The sequence below is a fragment of the Bidens hawaiensis genome, unplaced genomic scaffold, assembly GCF_021521415.1.
Source record: "Bidens hawaiensis isolate Kalapana, Puna unplaced genomic scaffold, B.hawaiensis_p1.1 tig00000780_1, whole genome shotgun sequence".
Classification (NCBI taxonomy): domain Eukaryota; kingdom Viridiplantae; phylum Streptophyta; class Magnoliopsida; order Asterales; family Asteraceae; genus Bidens; species Bidens hawaiensis.
Genome location: NW_027491045.1, coordinates 1005315 through 1024193, shown reverse-complemented (window position 1 = coordinate 1024193; position 18879 = coordinate 1005315). Strand labels below are relative to the sequence as shown.

At 34.0% G+C, this 18879-nt stretch overlaps 2 pseudogenes across 2 annotated transcripts; both read left to right on the top strand.

The window, feature by feature from the left end:
- The first annotated feature begins 129 nt into the window (after positions 1 to 129).
- Positions 130 to 6807, top strand: LOC143535373 (uncharacterized; annotated as a pseudogene). Its single transcript, XR_013135705.1, has 11 exons — positions 130 to 150; positions 213 to 297; positions 2669 to 2793; positions 4025 to 4219; positions 4656 to 4753; positions 5423 to 5477; positions 5562 to 5753; positions 5825 to 6048; positions 6137 to 6227; positions 6314 to 6530; positions 6600 to 6807. The product of XR_013135705.1 is annotated as an uncharacterized LOC143535373 (transcript).
- An 873-nt stretch (positions 6808 to 7680) lies between these two features.
- On the top strand, positions 7681 to 9420 carry LOC143535362 (protein LATERAL BRANCHING OXIDOREDUCTASE 1-like; annotated as a pseudogene). Its single transcript, XR_013135701.1, has 3 exons — positions 7681 to 7872; positions 7904 to 8289; positions 9026 to 9420. The product of XR_013135701.1 is annotated as a protein LATERAL BRANCHING OXIDOREDUCTASE 1-like (transcript).
- Positions 9421 to 18879: the final 9459 nt, after the last annotated feature.

Sequence of the window (18879 nt, the reverse complement as noted above, 5' to 3'; positions counted from 1 at the left end):
GAATATGCTCTTTTTTTGAGTTAATTGTTAATAAAGTTTGTAAGTTCACTTATGACTAGGTTGTTACCGATACGTGTATGCTCCTTTGGGTATATATAGAAAGTACTGCAGTGTATTATTGTTTTAATCATGCATATAATATCCGTGGGGGTATTGGATTTTATTAGCAGACACCACAAAAAAAAAATAATGTGATTTTTAATTCTTTATAGGATCTTTTGTCTAAAGTTAATGTTGCAGAGCAACATATAGTGTGGGACTTTTTTGAGTATTTCTTCATTGATGCTCTCTTTCTCTGTAATTTTGCAACCATTTAAGGCTATTGCTTATTTCTCCATGTGCTAATTATTCTGTCACCAGTGTATGATAACTCTTTTGGGATGTCTTCTTTTGTTATGAGAAGTTGAGAACCCGAGCATGCGTGTCTTTTTGTTTTACATTCTATAATGCATAACTTGATGGCTGTTTGGGTGTGCATTTTCAAATTGATTACCTGATTTTTGCAGTTTTAAAACTTAGTTTCACAATGTATGATTGATCAGGTAAGGTCACTAAGTCATTTTTTTTACATGTTTCCAGATACATGCAATGATAAGCAAGCATCTGATTTATGGTTTTAGTCTAAAGGATCATTTATTATCATTTTTTTTTCTAGAATGGTTAACGATTTTTAAATCAAAGGTTAATTTACTAGTCATATTCGGCTGTTCTGGTTCCACCTGAACTTAGTTTTCTTTGTGACCAGGTCCAATTACCGGGTAAAATTCTAGACTGAAAAATTATATCTGTAGTATAAGCATTTTTGGGTATGCCACTGAGTATGCATATCTTAAATCTTAATGGTTTGTAAGCATCATTTTCTTTGCCAAGTATAAGTCATCTTTTCGATTCCCACTATCCGCCCAAAATAAGTCATTTATTTAATATCTGAAGTTAAGTTATTTTATACTTTAGTTATAAATTAGAATGCTAAAAGATTTGGTATAGTCATTCATCAATATAGACATATAATGTATTGTGGAGAGAGGATTTGAACCCATAATCTCAATGTGACGAGCCTTGCAAGTTTCAAGCTACCAAAAAGGCTCTAGCTGCTGCTGAAGAGATGAACTAACCTAAAATACAAACAAGGATTGAATGCGCCTGTCTACCATTGTGCATGTGTATACTAAATCCTAATAGTTTTATGTGTATGTTAATGGTTTGTATAATCTTATTGGTTTGGCACATAAGTACAATATGTTTCTTGATGGTTTGATACAGAAGTATGGCAGATTCAATTTGGATATGTGTGTGCATTTCTTGATATGTATGTAGCTATGTTTTTTGAGGTGTATGTATTGATAAGTATATACATTAATACATATGGGAGGTTCAAATTATATATGTATGCAGGTTCAAAATTTATACGTATGTATGGATTGACATGTATATACTGATAAGGCCATTTGTAGTGGAAGGCTCAAAAACGCTCTTTTTTCGTGCCACCTCACTGTGGTGTGTTTTCATTTTACCCCGTTTCACTCTTTTTCATTTTACTCTGTAGTGAAATGAAGCCCTTGTAATCACTCAGTTTTATTAACATTAATCTATATATTATAAATAATAATAAATAGAAAACCATATTTAATAAGTAGTACTAAACACTAAAGAAAATTATTTTATTATAAACCATCAAAGTACAACTTGATTAAACAAATTCTCAGTAATAAATATCCTAACAAATAAGTTTTGTGAACTTCGAGTCATACATAAAAATGGTGATTGTTGAGTGTAAAATTCATAACTTCTTCATCCTTTCATTCAACGGGTCGGTTACTTTATCATGACGTGTTAGTGATATTTTTCCGAGTCATACGAGTGTGAATGTTATAACGAATGTTTAACCAAAACCAAAGATTGTGACCGATTAGTTAACCGTGATTTTATCGACCCACGATCCCATGCCATCGACAAAACTTCTCCTTCCTTGCTCGTCCACGGTTTGTGGCTTACGTTGCGTAAGCCCTCTAATAACGTAAGTGGATAATTTTTTGCTAAACACTGGCAGATAAAGTGAATATCTTATAGAATAGTAACCAAATTTCAAAAGTGTTCAAATTAGGTCACTCATGTAATTTTTCCTCAAATCGAGTCACTAAATCTTAAAATTGAGTCTCATAGATTTTTTTGTGTGTCAAGAAAGAAACAGAGGATAAGATGTCGGGATCGGAATTTGCAATACATTTAGTCAAATTGTAAAAAGATTAATTATATTAAAATTCAAAAAAAAAATATAAATCCATATTGCCATTCAACGTCAACATAAAATTAAAGATAAAAATGATTTCTTATATGAAACAAAAAAGAAAAATGCTAAAAAAATATATTAGAACCCTTAATTTAATTAACATATGAAAATTTAGTGACTTAATTGAAATGATTTTTGAATTTGTGTGATACTGAAACAATTTTGAAACTTGGTTATATAGATTGTTTAAATTCATTTATTTTAACAGATTTAATAATATACACACACGACACGTTTGGCAGTTGATAAATACACGTATAGTGAAATACAATACAAGTCTCGTTGAAGATCCAACAAAGACGCGATTGACAGTAACTGTTCTTTAACCACCACCATCAGATTGATTCCCAAATGGAACCATAATATCACCATCAAAAGATGAGATTCAGCAGCCGGTTGAAGAACAACCAGCGGCCAAAGAAGAAAATGCGAGCGGTGGATGGGGCTGGGGTTTCTCTGTGCTTTCGGATCTTCAGAAAGCAGCCGAAGAGATCTCTCGCAATGTAATGTAATTAATCATATTTTATTATTATTACTATCTAGGGTTTCGTTTTGATCAGTCAACGTCAAATGGATTCAGTTTGAGACTTCCATTGTTTATGCAGTCTAATTCACTAATTCGCAAATGCAGATAAATAGAGACCGTTTGTTAGGTTTTAGGTTAGGTAAATTGGATTTTATTAATCCAAACTTATTGGCCGATAATAATATATACCGCTGGTTTGATCAATAACACTATGAACTTTTACTTTAGTTACCAAGAGCAATCCTAGTAGCATATTTATTGTTTAAAATCATTATTACGAGTGGAAATAGAATGCAGATCATTGATGATTATGTTAGAGCATTCTATGTTCTCCATTTTAGGGTGTGGTTGGAGGGGTTGCGGGTGAAGGAGAGAGAAATGTTACTGTTCATGATTAAATTTGGAGAAATACTGTTCATCATCTATAATTTTGTAATATTTTTTGAAAGTGGTTGTGAGTGAAGGAGAGAGAATGTAATAATAAAGGTATAAAAATGTATTATTTAATTTAAAAAAGGAGAGAAAAAAATAGTTATTTTTAGTGTAATTTTAAATTTGGAGACGGAGAACCGATTGAGAATGCTTTTACTAAGATTGCTTTAGGTAACAAAAGTATAAATTAGGAGTGTCATTGGTCAAACTGTTAGTAGGAATAATTATCGGCTAATGGATTATTAAAATACAATTTTGACCGTTATTAGTTTAAGCACTATTAAACCTGTTTGGAATGTTTTGATGAACTACGATTTTATACGTAGTAGCCATTGTTGACATTTTGATAAGTATTTTGTTGCTGATTTACTTATGCTGTCTAATGTAATATAAAAGAAGTTTGAAAACCTGAAATTACCCAATTTTACATTTAAATTAACTGTTGATGTTGAAGAAATTACATGTTATGTTTATCATCATACAGACTGAAAGTAAGGCTTCACTTGGAAGAAAGGTAGTATCTTTTTTAAAAGTCAAAATCTAACCAATATGTGATCGGCTTGCTGCGAATGATTAACGACTCTCGAGGCTATCCGTGATTGTTTTGCTTGATTAAATTGTGCATTAGATGTCAATAGTATTTGCTTTGATTGGTTACAAATCGATGTGCAATTACTTGTTTTTTACACATGATATTCTAGTGATAAGTAGTTTTTTGTATTGCCGTTGGCTCTGCATTAATTTATTTTTTATTAACAATTGTTTTGTGTTTACAGGCTGCTGAGGTTGCAAAGACAGCTGCAAATAGTATCTCTGATTTGCAACGCGAGTTTGAAGATTCAGAATCTTCTAAGGAGGATCTTCCAGAAGTTTCTGACAAAGATCAAGAAAGTGAAGATGAAGATGATAAGAAGCGAAAGGCTACTTTGGAAAAACTTGAGAAAGCTAGCGAGGACACTATTCTTGGCCAGGCAAGTTCAAGGAGTAATTTACTAAGAAAATTACACCTAGGCACAATTTCTTGATTTCTTCTAAACATCACACAGTCATAATTTTAATATTATTATAGTACTCCCTCCGTCCCATTATAAGTGTCCCACTTTGATTTTTCAAGTCTTTCTTATTTAACTTTGACCGGTAATATTTTTGTTTGTGTTATATAATACTTGATGTAAAATATATGAATGGATTGGGCTTTAAATGTATTTTACATTGATATAATTTTCATCAAGTATTATATGACACGAACAAAAAAATTTACGGTCAAAGTTGCAAAAGAAAGACTTGAAAAGTCAAAATAAGACACTTATAATGGGACGGAGGGAGTATTATTTTTAGTGATGTTGTTGTTATTGTTATTGCTGTTATTATCATTATTATCTCAATTGTCGTTGAATTTTGTTATAGGGTATAAAGGCTATTGACACTTCTGTTGAGAACTTTGCTTCTGAAGCTTGGCAAGCTTTAGGTAAAGCTTGGAAAGGCGGTTCCAGTTTTGTTCAGAAGTAAGTCAACATAGTAGCATCTATGTTATTAGTGTAATAATATTCTTTTTGTAACAATAACTGAAGCATTAGTTATTTGTCAATAGTCTAATAAAATTGACAAAACAAGTGTTTGTGGGTCAAGACAACTCATAACCCATACTGACCCATTTCAACCTAATCCTGTTTTGACCCCTTGGTTTAAAATGCGCGATGCGTTCCGATCCATTTTGATCCAAAAAGCCAATGCGTGATGCGCAAGCATCACGTATGCGAGTGTTTGTTATTACAAAAATGCAATTTTATTATAGATCATATTTTAACTTGATAACTTTTAAAAACTAAAAATTTAGTGACTAAAATATATAGATTAAAAAAAAAGCTTTGGTACCACCATAGATGTTTTATGTATAACCAAAATAAGTCTTTAACTCTATGTATACAAGTAGTCTATGCATAAGGTACAAGTAACCTGTGCAGAAGCTCACTCTAACTCAGAAATGTGCGCATGAGACCACATAGTGTGGATTGCGTATTATGTGATTTAGGGCGTATCATCCTTGCATCATGGTTTCAGAACACATTGCTTCACATGATGCGATCTCATCTACACCCCATGCGCACCTTATGCGTGCATTTAAAACCAAGTTTGACCCGTTACCCTATCTATTCTTATTATTATTTCTTCAGGCTAGAGAACTCTATACAACAAGGTAGTTTACCTGCAGCAGAATCTGTTCTAGAGGTTAGCACAAACCCTTTCTTGTTATCATCCTATTACAGATTCTGTTTTTGTTGTTATGCTTTATAATATGGTTTGTTTGAACAGACTGGAAGAGCTTTTACTGCAAAGGGCATCCAAGTTCTTGAGGAAACCGTGGATCTTTTGATCACGGAATCCGGCATGGAAATTGACAAAAATGCAGGCGAAAGTGGACACGAAACAGAAGAGGGTCAGTTGTTGGAAGAGGTCACATTTGACAGATGCTTTTACATCTATGGAGGACCGGAGCAGCTGGAGGTACTAAACGATAAACCCTACACCTTAACACTTAGGCCTATTGAAGCCTGAATCATAATATTGACTTGCAGGAACTCGAGGCACTATCAAACCATTATGCCTTATTATTTAATAGAAGAAAAACAAAGCTGTCAATGGAAGAAAAGTCTGTATATGATGTAAAGCTTAAAGAGGTCCAGAAAATGCTGATATTAGAAAACGGAAATAATATAGAGAATGCACCTGATAACATGGATGATGAGGTTAAGACTTTTCACAAATCAAGTGTGAGCAAGGCTGCAGAAATGGCTGCAGGGTAATATTGTCGTTTCATCTTACTTTAATCCATCTTTTTATCATGTTCAAAATAATCATCTACTAAGGGTATTTATGACATTTTGCAGCTTTGTAAATGCCTTAGCGGGACTGTCTACAGTTGACATTGTTCAAAAAACTGGTGGCAGACTAGATTCTCTTCACTCTGAGGGCACCCATGTATGAATATACATTCATTTTTTCTAATTATCTTACAACACAAAGTCATGAAAAATTGAAATTAATTTTTTATTATCTGCATGCAGAGACTCTCATAAATGTGCTGCATTGCATTATCTCAACTTCTGATTTTAGGGAAATCAGTTATACACAATGCAAACAAAGCCCACGATCCTGCTGACGATGAGGATATTGTGAAAATTGAATGGCCCGAGGATTCTATTGAAAAGGCTAAAACGTTAAGAATGAAAGTACAATCAATGACTGGATACTTAGAGGCAGTTGCCAGTAGTTTTGTGACAAGTATGTGTAGTTTATCTTTTTAATATATTTTCAAGATGTTATTTATCCTAATATGAATTTGATAAGCAGGCATATCAGATGTAGCAGTAGCTTATACAGCAGCCATCAAATCTGATTCTTCTAAGGCTTTGCCAGAAAAGTCAATTCAAGATAAAGTCAACTCGTATTCTGAGGATCTGCATGTTAATCGAACCACAGCTGTGGGTAAAATCCAGGATGGTTTACATTTCTTGGCGCATGTCATTCTTTCTATTTCGATGCCTGCTGTTTAGGTAAACCCGACTTTTAGATTATTAAAATTCTTGTGTTGTATATACTCTATGTATCGTTGTTGCTTTTAGTTCGTGATTGCAAATTTATCCTGCATCTTTTTTTATCATACATGGATCTGTACTATTGCTCATTTGCTTGTAACCTTAAAAAGATGATAATATTTGAATAGGACTTTTTGTTTGACACATTCGCGTTTAGTGATTATTATAATGTTAGTTAGAAAGCTGACTATCCCTATGATATTCGTGAGATGGGATGCAAAGATCACTACCATATTAATGAAATATTATAAACCGTGTATAAAAAATGTTCATAGTGAAAACCGCTCGATTGAAAACAGTTTTGTTAACTCTCACCCGTACTTGTACATTTGATATTAACTATTGTTATATATCTTCACAACATGCAGTTCAAAAAATAATAAATATATAGATAACTTCCTTACAAAGTCTTCAACCATTTTCATAACTTGAAGACAACCACTAGCATGGTCTAGCGACAACGGTGTATGTCTTACAATCAAATGGTTGTAGTCTCACTTGAGACATATGATGAAATAGGTAAGAAAAAATTAGCTAAAAAAATAAAAAAATCATAATTGTCGCCTTGTGGTGAATGAAAGTAATAGTATACTAATAACATGTATGTTGGTGTGAAAATCGCCCTACAACACCATAACACCCCTAAAATAAAAAAAACGCCAATTTGATGCCGTGGTGCCACGTGTCAAAAATCTCTCCCACCCCTTATTTTGTAATCCTTCATTACACATAGTCTTACTGGTTTCTAGTTTCATCGATGCACACGTAAGTGCATATTCATCACAATTAATTAATATTATTATCAGTCACATTCAGAAACAAACCAATAATTCTCCATGTACACAGCACAAAAAGACGTCCAGATTTATATAGAACCAAACCAAGTGCAGTTAAATTCAGACACAAATCCATCTTCACTACAACCTTTTAACTCACAAATTCCCTACTACAACTTATCATCAACCAGCAGCCATGGAAACCTTGATCCAGCCTTCATCCAAGACCCCGAACACTGCCCGAAACCCGCAGTAATCGAAGCCGATGGTATCCCACAAATAGACCTCTCACCTTTACATAACCTCATCTCCAAACACAAACCCTGAAGCAATACACAACCTCGTTGATCAAATCCATGATGCATGCAAAAACTGGGGATTCTTTCAGGTGATCAACCACGGGGTTCCAATCGAGAGCCGTGAAAAGATACAGTTGGCTGCTAAGAGGTTTTTTGATCAGTCGACGGAGGAGAAGAGGAGGGTGAAAAGAAGTGAGAGGAATCCGTTTGGTTATTCTGATACTGAGCATACTAAGAATGCAAGAGATTGGAAAGAAGTGTTTGATTTCACGGTCATTGCTCCTGCGGTTATGCCGGCATCTAACGAGCCCGATGATGAAGAGACTGCAGAGTATGATAATCAATGGCCTCAGTATCCTCCAGAATTAAGGTACCTTTGTATGACTAGTTTTCAGTTAATGACATAACTGTACGAGACTGTAGGTTTTGTTATTTAGACCATTCACAACAAGCAGGGGTGTGCATGGGTCGGTTTGGAGCGGTTTTGGCCCAAACCCATAACCATAACCATAACTGAGATGTTGGTTAATGGAAAATCATAACTAACCATTGGTTATGGCGGTTTCGGTTAATATGGTTATAACGAGTCGGTTATGGATTAGTTAACCGTGACCAAAACAATGTAACTGGGCTTAATTACTAGTTTGTGGTTATACAAAGTAACAAAGAGTCAATTTCATTACTAATTATCATTATCTATGGAATATAGATTATAATATAATATGGAATGTTTTATAAATTATGTAATTCACGAATGCTCACTCACGTGATATTTTGTTAATAGATGGGTCGGTTCGGTTTTGATGGGTATTGAGTTATTTATAACCATAACCGACGGTTTTCAAAATAACTAAAAACCAACCCATTGGTTTCTGGCTAAGTTTGATTATTTCGGTTCAATTTTATCGGTTAATACGATTATGGATCGGTTAATTCGGTTTTATGCATACCCATATTGACAACATATAAGGGAACTAGGGAAGGGTTGTGAATGCTCTTAAAATCTGATTTGTGAAGTTTTATTAACAATGACCAAGTCTTGTATTGTGATTTGTGAGTTGAAAACTTGTAATCATTAACTTGAGTGCTTTATTGCTTAACGAAAGGGAGGGTTGTGAAGAGTATGTTAAAGATGTGCAAAATCTAGCGTACAAATTATTGGCATTGATCTCTTTGAGCTTGAACCTCCTCGAGGACCGGTTCGAGCCTTTTTTCAAGGACCAAGGCTCTTACGTTCGGCTCAGCCACTACCCACCTTGTCTCGCACCTGATTTAGCCCTTGGTGTTGGCCGACACAAGGACGGCGGTGCTCTAACCATCTTGGCTCAAGACGATGTAGGCGGTTTAGAAGTTAAATGAAAATCCGATGGAGAGTGGATATTTGTCAAGCCTACACCAAATGCTTTTATTATCAATGTCGGGGACGTTATTCAGTTAATAATGTATTAAGATAATTGATTATAAAGATTATATAAGATGAAAGTGGGGAATCATTAATTATCATTGAAGCACTTGTTAGGCTAAGGGTAATGGGGCTTGGTTGAGCCCCAAGTGATCCAATCAAAACCCGACACATAGGCGATGACATGGTCCTGGATCAAGCCCCTTAACCAAGCCCCAGAGAGTGTAGTGGTCCAGGTGATCCGGGGCTTGATCCAGTTTTTGATTTATTTTTTATTTTTTATTTTTTGTTATGCACACAATTATAAATTAAAATACTTCATTAAAACATAAATAAAAAGGAAAATAAAAACATAAATTTAAAATACATAAAAATAGTGTTTTTATTTTTTTTTCGCAAATTTCTTCCGAACAAGATCTTTTTCTTCCTCCATTATCGCTTGGTCGGATAGCAGTAGGTGGCTAAAGTCTGTAGCTAGAATGCCAAACTCTTTAACCGATTTTTTGTATGTCGAGCTTCACCAATCGAGAGGAGGGTACTTGACAATTCGTTAAATTTTATCTCGAGCTTCACCAATCCCGCTTCTCTGTTTTTTTTTCCTTACCTTTTTGGGATTGTTCTGTGGGTTTAGCCGGCTCCGGTTGTGTGTTGATATTACCGTAACCTGAGCCTAACATGGTTTTAAATTTGAGAAACTTAGAGAGGTGTTTAAAGTATTAGATAAATGTAGAGAGAATGGTATGTTATTGTTATAAAATGAGATAGTTATTTATAGTGGGTTTGAATTAAAAAAAAATTCACACTTAAAGCCATCAACTATTTTTAATAACTCTAATTAGGCAACGGCTAGTTTTGCCCCGCGGCCCCGTCCACAAGGCTCGTCCGCGCCCTTGCTCACTTGGAGGGTGTAGTGGTGTTCGCGATCCACCTCACCCATCACCTGGACTGCGCCCCTCCCTTCACCCCCCATTACCCACAGTCTTACACAAAACAATGATACCCTGTACTTACCTATACCTTATACTACTGGATCCAAGCCCACAAAGATTTGACCGAGTCTATAAAATAGTTTGCATTTCTAACAAATTATTTATTTACTAGCTTGAGGCTCGTTTACTACATAGATAACAGATAAAAAAAATAATATATAATAATTAAGCAAAATACAAAAAAAATAAAAATAAAAAATAAATAAATTTAACCAATACACTAATAAGTTAATACATTTGTAGTTGTTTTGGTTAATGTACTGCACATGTTTAAGGAAAATATAACATACAAACAATTAAAATTAATAGAAAATATTAAAAATAAAGATAATGTAATAGACTGTAAATTTATCATATATTATTAGTAAGTTGTACATTTTATATTACTATCAAAAGTAAATTAGTAGACAATGTTGTAATAAATCACCAATTAGTAAAAAAAATTTTTGTATGCTATATTTGATGTTGTATTGGTTAATTTATCTTTTTTTTGTTATTATAAACCATAAAATACTGGGATTTAAAATCAAATATTTGTGATACTCAATAGTCTTAACTTTTGGAAACTTTAATCATAAATAAGTTATACAAATTAAGTATTCTGAAAATAGTTATCTTTTATACAACCTAAGTGTTTGTTATAGTTACTATGTTAAAACTCGTGTGATACATGGATGATTAAAAAATAATAATAAAATTAATGAATTTATATTATTTTAATAACATACCTTATCCATTCCCAAAACTACATCGAACCCTCCTAAGGCCATAACATAAACAGTAACAGGGAACTCATGCCCTTCTAGCTGTATCTTACAATTCTTAACCATTCTCATAATTTTAACAGAAGTATCGCTAGCGGTTTCTACGATAAAGGTCTCAGGTACACAACTACATTCTTCCTAGTATTCTTCTTTCACATTTGTTAAAAAAGGTAGCCTCATTCTTTGATGCGTTTTTCAGTTAGAATACCTTGACACTCTTTCTTTCTTCTCGATCATATCTACTTTCTCAACATTCGCTTCGTCACTCGCGATCCCACCAAGTTCCCTTGTGGAGTTATCTACTGCTGGCATACTACATATTTTAACTCTTTTTGGCAAACATATCTCAGTTTCTTTCATGCTGCTTCCACTTGGGTTCCCCGTATGGGAAACCTTTATTGCTTCAACGAGCTTTGTTGGCACTACAGTGCGGAACAAGCGAGCAACTCTCTAAGTAATAGCATCTTTGACCACATGCTCCAATTGGGATCATTCTTCATTACTTTTTACAGTGGGAGTCATACTACCTTTAATTATCATGCTGTCACGTATTTCTTTAAAAGGTGTCTGGTTGGCATGTGTCATACCATGATATCCAACATTACTTCCTCATCCCTTTGTAGCAGTCATTGTATCTATTCTCTAAAGAAACACAAACGTTATCACTCTAGAAATTATTTAGCACATGATTAGTAACGTAAGTAGTTAATGTCAGTGACAAATTGTAATTAACCCTTTACATTGCTCCTTATTATGTCCTACATACTTCCCTTTATGATTTCACTTGTGCTAGATTCTACTACTTACATAATCATGCAAACATAGAACATACATTCTTGTTCCTAGCATAACACATACTTCCCTTTATGATTTCACATGTGCTAGATTCTACTACTTACTTGCACAATCATGAAAACATACATATAACATACATTCTTATCTCTAGCAATTAAGCTAGCATATTTTTTTTTATCTCTAGCAACTAAGCTAAAAGGCATACATTCTTCAATTTTAAATTTAACATGCATATACATATATTCTTACATCTTTTCATGAATTTAATCATGTACTTTATCGTTCTCGAGCTTGATTGAACGACACATAACTTTCTTGAACTGACATCTTGCTTTCTTTTCTTCCTTTGGTCTCATTCTCTGTTTGAGTCTAAGCATGTTGGATGCTTATTTGTCTCAAACTTATGCCCTGATACCAACTTTTAAGGCCGCGGACCCGGTTGCCCGACTTTAGCGTTGAATTTACTCATAAACACAATTCTAGATATCATAGTTAATTGAAACTTTACGCAGACTATTAAAACTTCATTTATTATTTTATTAAACATTCAATTCTTGCATTAACAAACCTTTAAGCCTTGTGTTCAATCATTCAAGCGTAAATAAAACAACATAAAGCTTCATTCTTCAAATGCCAAACCTTCTTTAATTGCCATGCGTCCCTCTCATGCCAGTTGTCTCATCATATTTGCCTGCATGCATACTGAAAGTTAGCTACGCTGAGTAAGTTCTAGTTTAACATGCAACATGCTATACATTCTAATTCGCTCACATACGTATACGGAGATACACATTCCATAATTAATATGTCAATCTTTCATACATACATACGTATGTACGTACGTCGTACGTACATGCATGCGTTCTGTCACACCCCGACCAAAGGCGGCGGAACATGCCGGGGTGCAACATGATTGGACAAATGCACAAGACACTATTTAAAGTGACAATATTTATTCAACTCGTTTTAGTTCAACAAATCAATAAACAACACATCTAATTCACACAACCTAGTTAAATACAAGTAGCAAATATATTGTTCGTTTTACTAATATCCTAATAGTCTTGGTAACGTTTTCGTCAAGTCCTCGAGTCAACAATAGTCTAACCTGTAACATTTTATAAAATAAAGTTTGTCAACACAAAGGTTGGTGAGCAATTCATAAGTTGAGCAACAATAGTATATAGTATGAAAAGCCACAAAACTAGTATACAAAACAATAAATAAGAGCTATAAACCTGGATAAAATAGTTATCGCTAAACAAGTTAGCGACACTTAGCAATTGGCAATTAGTCTAGGATTTTATTGACAATTGCTTATAAGCTTACATTAGCACCACCTAGCTACAAGGGGTTGCCAAGTAGTTTAGGATTTTATAGTTATCGTTAATTGCATTACGTTAACGACACCTTGCCATTGCCAAATGGTATAGGATTTATAGTTCCACCATCCAAAAGCTGTAAACACATAAGCAAATAAGCATAGAACACCAAATCGAACAATTATTCAAGTCAAGTATACAATCACGTTTGTGGGTTTAAGACTCAAGTAAATAAAGCATTTAGTTTGATAAGTATGAAATGTCACCCCAAAACAAAATATGGAAAAAGGGGTATGAAAGTACTCACCTTGCAATAATAAAGTTAACGAGAAATTTAAGGATGCGGTTAAGCGAGCTGACTGGTCAGAAAATAAATAAACCTGAAACTTTGAGGGAATAATATACAATTAAAAGCGAGAACGTAGCCGCTGGAAGCAGGTCTAACGGATGTCTAGAATTTGAGTTATGAAATTAACAATGTTTAAGCGAGCTGGTACTGTTCAGAATCCGAACTGCGAGTCTGGAGTCGGCCTCTGACCACTACACTCAAAATATTATGACGAACAGAAAAGTCTTCTGGTCCGAAAGCTAGTTCTAACCAGAAGATAGAGTATTCGAATTATTCCAAAATTGACTAAAATGCCCCTTAACGGGCCGGGATCGATTTGACCACCGAAAGCTCCAAATTTACAGATTTTGATTTAAGGCTTGCGTTTATCATGCGAAAATGTACATCTTTTATAAAAACAACTTTACCCAAAAGATGGTGTCGGGTTTAAATAAGTTAGAGTTCGTTATTTATATTTATGATATATACATACATACATATATATATATATAGATATATATATACATATATATTCATACATAAACAAGAAAACCTTGAAACGAGATCAACATAAAAGTGTCGGTTTTTATAAGTTTATTAGAAACTATTTTTAATATTTATTACGATTTTTAGTTAATTAAAACGTATTTATTAAACATTGTATAAATATATATTTATACACACACACACACATATATATATATATAGATAGATAAAATTAGTTTAACGAGTCGAGCCGAGAAAACAGGTTATAATGATGTTCGGTTTACGAAAAAGTTTATTTAAATTTAATATAAATTTCTATAAGTTTTATAAACTTTAAAATACTTAAAAAAAATAGTCGGATAGCTCGAAACCATAACAAACAAACTCCGATTAAGGCAAATAAGATATCCCCGCATTCGTCTCATTGAACTCCACTATTTATACCTGTTTTCGCCACTGGAAATCACCTTCACCGTCGCCGGAAAACCAAACAGTCAGCAGTAGATACGAACCGTCAGCCGGAATACGAACCCTTTCTTGTTTTGCTCATAACTTGGTCATACGAGCTCGAAATCAAGCAAATAATATATCCACGCGACCGAGTCGCTGAGAGCTACCGCTCGAACCAGCGCCGCCGTCTGCTGCCACAGGAAGTGTTGCCAGTGATGCAAACAGTGGCCGGATTTTTTGTCGAAAATTAAAGGGGGAGTAGCGATCGGTTGATGGAGAGGGAGAGCACGGCTCGGTTTTTCCGGTCGCCGGAAAAACGAGGGAAAGGGTGTGGTGGTGTCGGGTTGAGGGGGTGGCTGAGATGGTGGTGATGCAGTGCGAGGTGGTGGCCGGAGGTGTTTGGCGCCGCCGGATTCTCGCCGGAGCTATTCCGGTCGCCGGAAAACGGCTCAAGGTGGCGGCGGCTGTGGTTTAATATAAAGATAGGGTTAGGGTTGATTTTTCCTATATATATACATATTTACATAAAGGCCCCTCAAAGTTCAATCAAAGTTTAAAATGAGTTCAAAGGTTCTTAAAACTAATAATAACTTTACGAAAATCAGTTTGGACCCCTTATGTTCTTCTTAACGACACTATATTATGACAAAAACCGATTTATTTAAAATCGAGGTCCATAATAATATTATATAATAATTTAATAAGATTCTAAAAAAAGTTGAGTCGGGTTTACGTATTAAAAGTTTACAAAAACAAATATAATTCGAGATCTGAATTTGACGAATGTCACAGTATCTACTACTTTTAGAAAATTTCGTCCTGAAATTAAAATAAAATTAAAGAAAAAGTAATTAATAACGAATATTGTCTTTAGTAAGATAATTGTGTGAACAATTTTTTTGCAAAAGAATAACGTAAAATCCTTGCATGACTCGAAAAACGATACAAATGGGAAGCATAATAAAGGGCACTTATATATGGGATGTACCAGCGGCGTATCCACCATGTCTTTATCACGATTCCCATTTCCATCGTTTTCAGCTATCATTCTCGGGTCTGGGTTATTGCACACAACCGTACTTACCATGGCTTCTATACGGGGATTTTAATAATTAAGTGTGCACCCATAATTATTTCGATCGTCGTATGGTCCACATGGTTCGTTCCATTACGTGGTTTAAGAGACCTATTTATTTGGAAATCTTTAATTAATAATTGTGTAAATAAATTTGTTGAATTTTACCACTATTGGTAAAACAGTACTAGCGGTTGAAAATTTTCGGGATTGACTTTTTAATAGGTAGGAAGATGGGATACATAAATGAAACAATTAAAATCTTAAAGTATAACCAAAGTGAGAATAACTATTTTGGTTTAAATAAGTAAAGATGATCGCATAAATAAAAATCCAGGGTAGACAATTTCGAGACAAGGATTGAAGTCAAATGTTCTCAGCGTGAAGGAATAAGTAAATCATTAAAATCCATGGTTTAAAGTTGGGTCACTAAGTTAGTATAAAATCCGATGAGTGTAAAAGAGAAGCCCAATAAGTGAGTACATGAGGTCGGGGTAAACGCCGTTTCAATTAATAATAGCGTACGATGAGGTTCATACGTGAGCAAACTTGAGGTCATAAGTATTTAAGGATATAATTACATGAAATGCAACAACATGAGAAATAAGGTGAGTTTCTTTGGGGTGACGCATACGTGTATCAATATAAGTAAAATAGTATTTGATTAACAACCAAAACAATCGATGAAATGTGATAAAACGTGAATACGGCCACTATTGTCAAACCATTTATATAATCGTCATTATAATAAAGGTTTCTAATAGTGCCCAAACTTGTAGACAGCCACACATAGGCCATTAATAAATTAGATAAAATGATACAGATAACGTATAAAATCGTGTTCACATAAATGCTCAAATATAAATAACATAGTTAAGAAAGTATCGTTTAAAAGAGAAACGAGATTTTTGACGAAGTCAAAGTTTTGAAAGTATTACACAAATTGTTATTAAATAGTTTACATTCGGTCACAAAAATCAAACACAACAATGAAATCTCATGTGCAAGACATTGTCGTCGAAACATCTCATCAAATGAAAATAACATCGCAAAATTGTGAGACTCGAATTTAATGACTAAATATGTAAATCGCGTAACGTATAATAGACTAAAACTGAAAATGAGGTCTTAAGTAAGGTCGTTTTATTGTTTCTAAGAAATGTACATAATAACGAAGCATCGCGGTAACGCATTGTTAGGGAAAATATTTAAATCATTATTGAATGTAAATCTTGTAACCCAAATTGTTAAAGGAGTTTGTATACATAAAGCGGTTGTGATAAAAAAAATATTTATAAAATAATGCTTGCGATAATAAGAAGTAATAGTTTGCGTAAATCGTTATTGAGCAAAAATTTGTGTAACAATATAAAATCTTTATAAATGCGTCCCAAGATTTACAAAGCCGTGGTCATTGAGTTTATGCAATATGAAAAAAGTTGTAATTTATTACTAAATAAATTTCCGCATTCAACATTCAAAGTGAAACCTCGATTTATAAAGTTATTAAGAGATTTATCACCTTAGGTGACAATATTTAAAATCTTGAAATCATACATATAATCGTTTAATAACCCTTAAATACAATTCCTCATAATAAAATTTTGTTGTCATAACAATACCATATATATATTTAGGGTTTATAATTTTAAAAACGATTATTCGAACACATGAGGTTATTATAAGTACACTAATTGTATGTATGTATGTATGTATGTATGTATGTATGTATATAAACAAAATTTCAGGGAAAAACAAAACTTGCGTGTGTATGGAGAGGTTTTAGGCTTCGGATGGTGAATGGGTTGGAAATTTTAGTAGTAGGTGAAAGTGTTTAGGTCGGCTTGGGTAGTTGAGTTTTCTTAAGTTAAATCGATGGGGTTTGTTGGGTTTAGGTCTTTTGAGTGGGTTAAGCTTGGATGATTTGTGTGAGTAGTTGTTGGGCTATTAGGATGACGTATGCATACTTGAGTTCGGGTAAGTTGATGGGTTGGGTAAGTCGACCTTGACTAGCTTGGGTTTGGATTCAGTTTATACATGTATTTAGTAAGGAGTGTTTGGGTTTCTATTTTGATATCAAACTGTCACACCCTCAAAATCCACTAACGGAGTTTTACCGTCAGAGGGTGTGAACTAACAGGATCAGAATCATTAGTTACAATCAAACCATAAATAAAGTTTTCAAAAAACGAAAACATTTAAGTGTAAATAAGTGCGGAAGCGTAAAAACATAATCCAAGTGTTGCGCCACGCAGGACGACTTAAAAACCCACATAGTAACAGTTTAAAACAAGTTTGCATAATCAATAGTGTTCAAAGTAATGCATGATCCTATATCGCGTGCCCGCCTCGGCTACCTGAGAATAACATACTAAAAGTGTCAACACGGGGTTGGTGAGTTCACAAGTTTATATAAAATAAAGCGTTTAGCGTTTTGCGTTACCAGATAGTGTTAAATCGATTATATATCTATAGGTAGCTAGCCTATAAAGCAAGTATTACTAAGTGTTCGACACCGAAGCTGACTGTTTATCATGTGCCTTGCCACCAGGTCTATCCCGACCATGGTAATGTGTTTAGCCAAGATTACACCCACTCGACCTCCAGTCGAGCTTAGCTTTGGGTGGGGTTTGTCAAACCCAGTAGTACTACTCAACAATGACTCGCTATTTTCCAATACTAAACGGTTCGATGTGTGAAGGACTTCAATTATTTCATTTGCCACTTAGCCTTTACAAGTGATATATAATTTCATAACAAAATCTAAAAGCGTTTCGGAGTATGTTATCTCCCCCAAGTGAAAAACGTTTTAAAAGTTTAAAAGGGGAAAGTGAAACTCACTGTTTGCGAAGAATTCCAAAAACAAGTCACCCAAGTGATGTGCGTCGCAGAAAACCCTCGCTAGCGTTCTAAAGCAACAAGGAGATTTTCTAAGTTTCGGAACTATTATCGAGTCTCTAGACTCGGCACATAATACCTATGCACAATATACGTTTCATGTTTCGTTTGTGAATCGTGTGTGTCTCAACAACCACATTTGTGATACGTTACATGTGTGAACCACCAATTACATATCATGTATTAATATTGTACATTACTAGCAATTATTCCCCGCAAGGGTAATTTGGTCAAAACATAACAATTATTTAACAATTAGCACGTTTCATGTATTTTCACAAAGTTCAGCAGCTAGTTTCATCAATACAGAATTCTACTTGAAAGATTACTCTATTCAACAGGTCATAGAATCTCAATTAATTCACCAAAAATCGTCACAAAAGCATACATGAATTAGGTTTCTAGAACATATTTTATTGTATTTTTATTCTACATAGATTTCTCACAATGA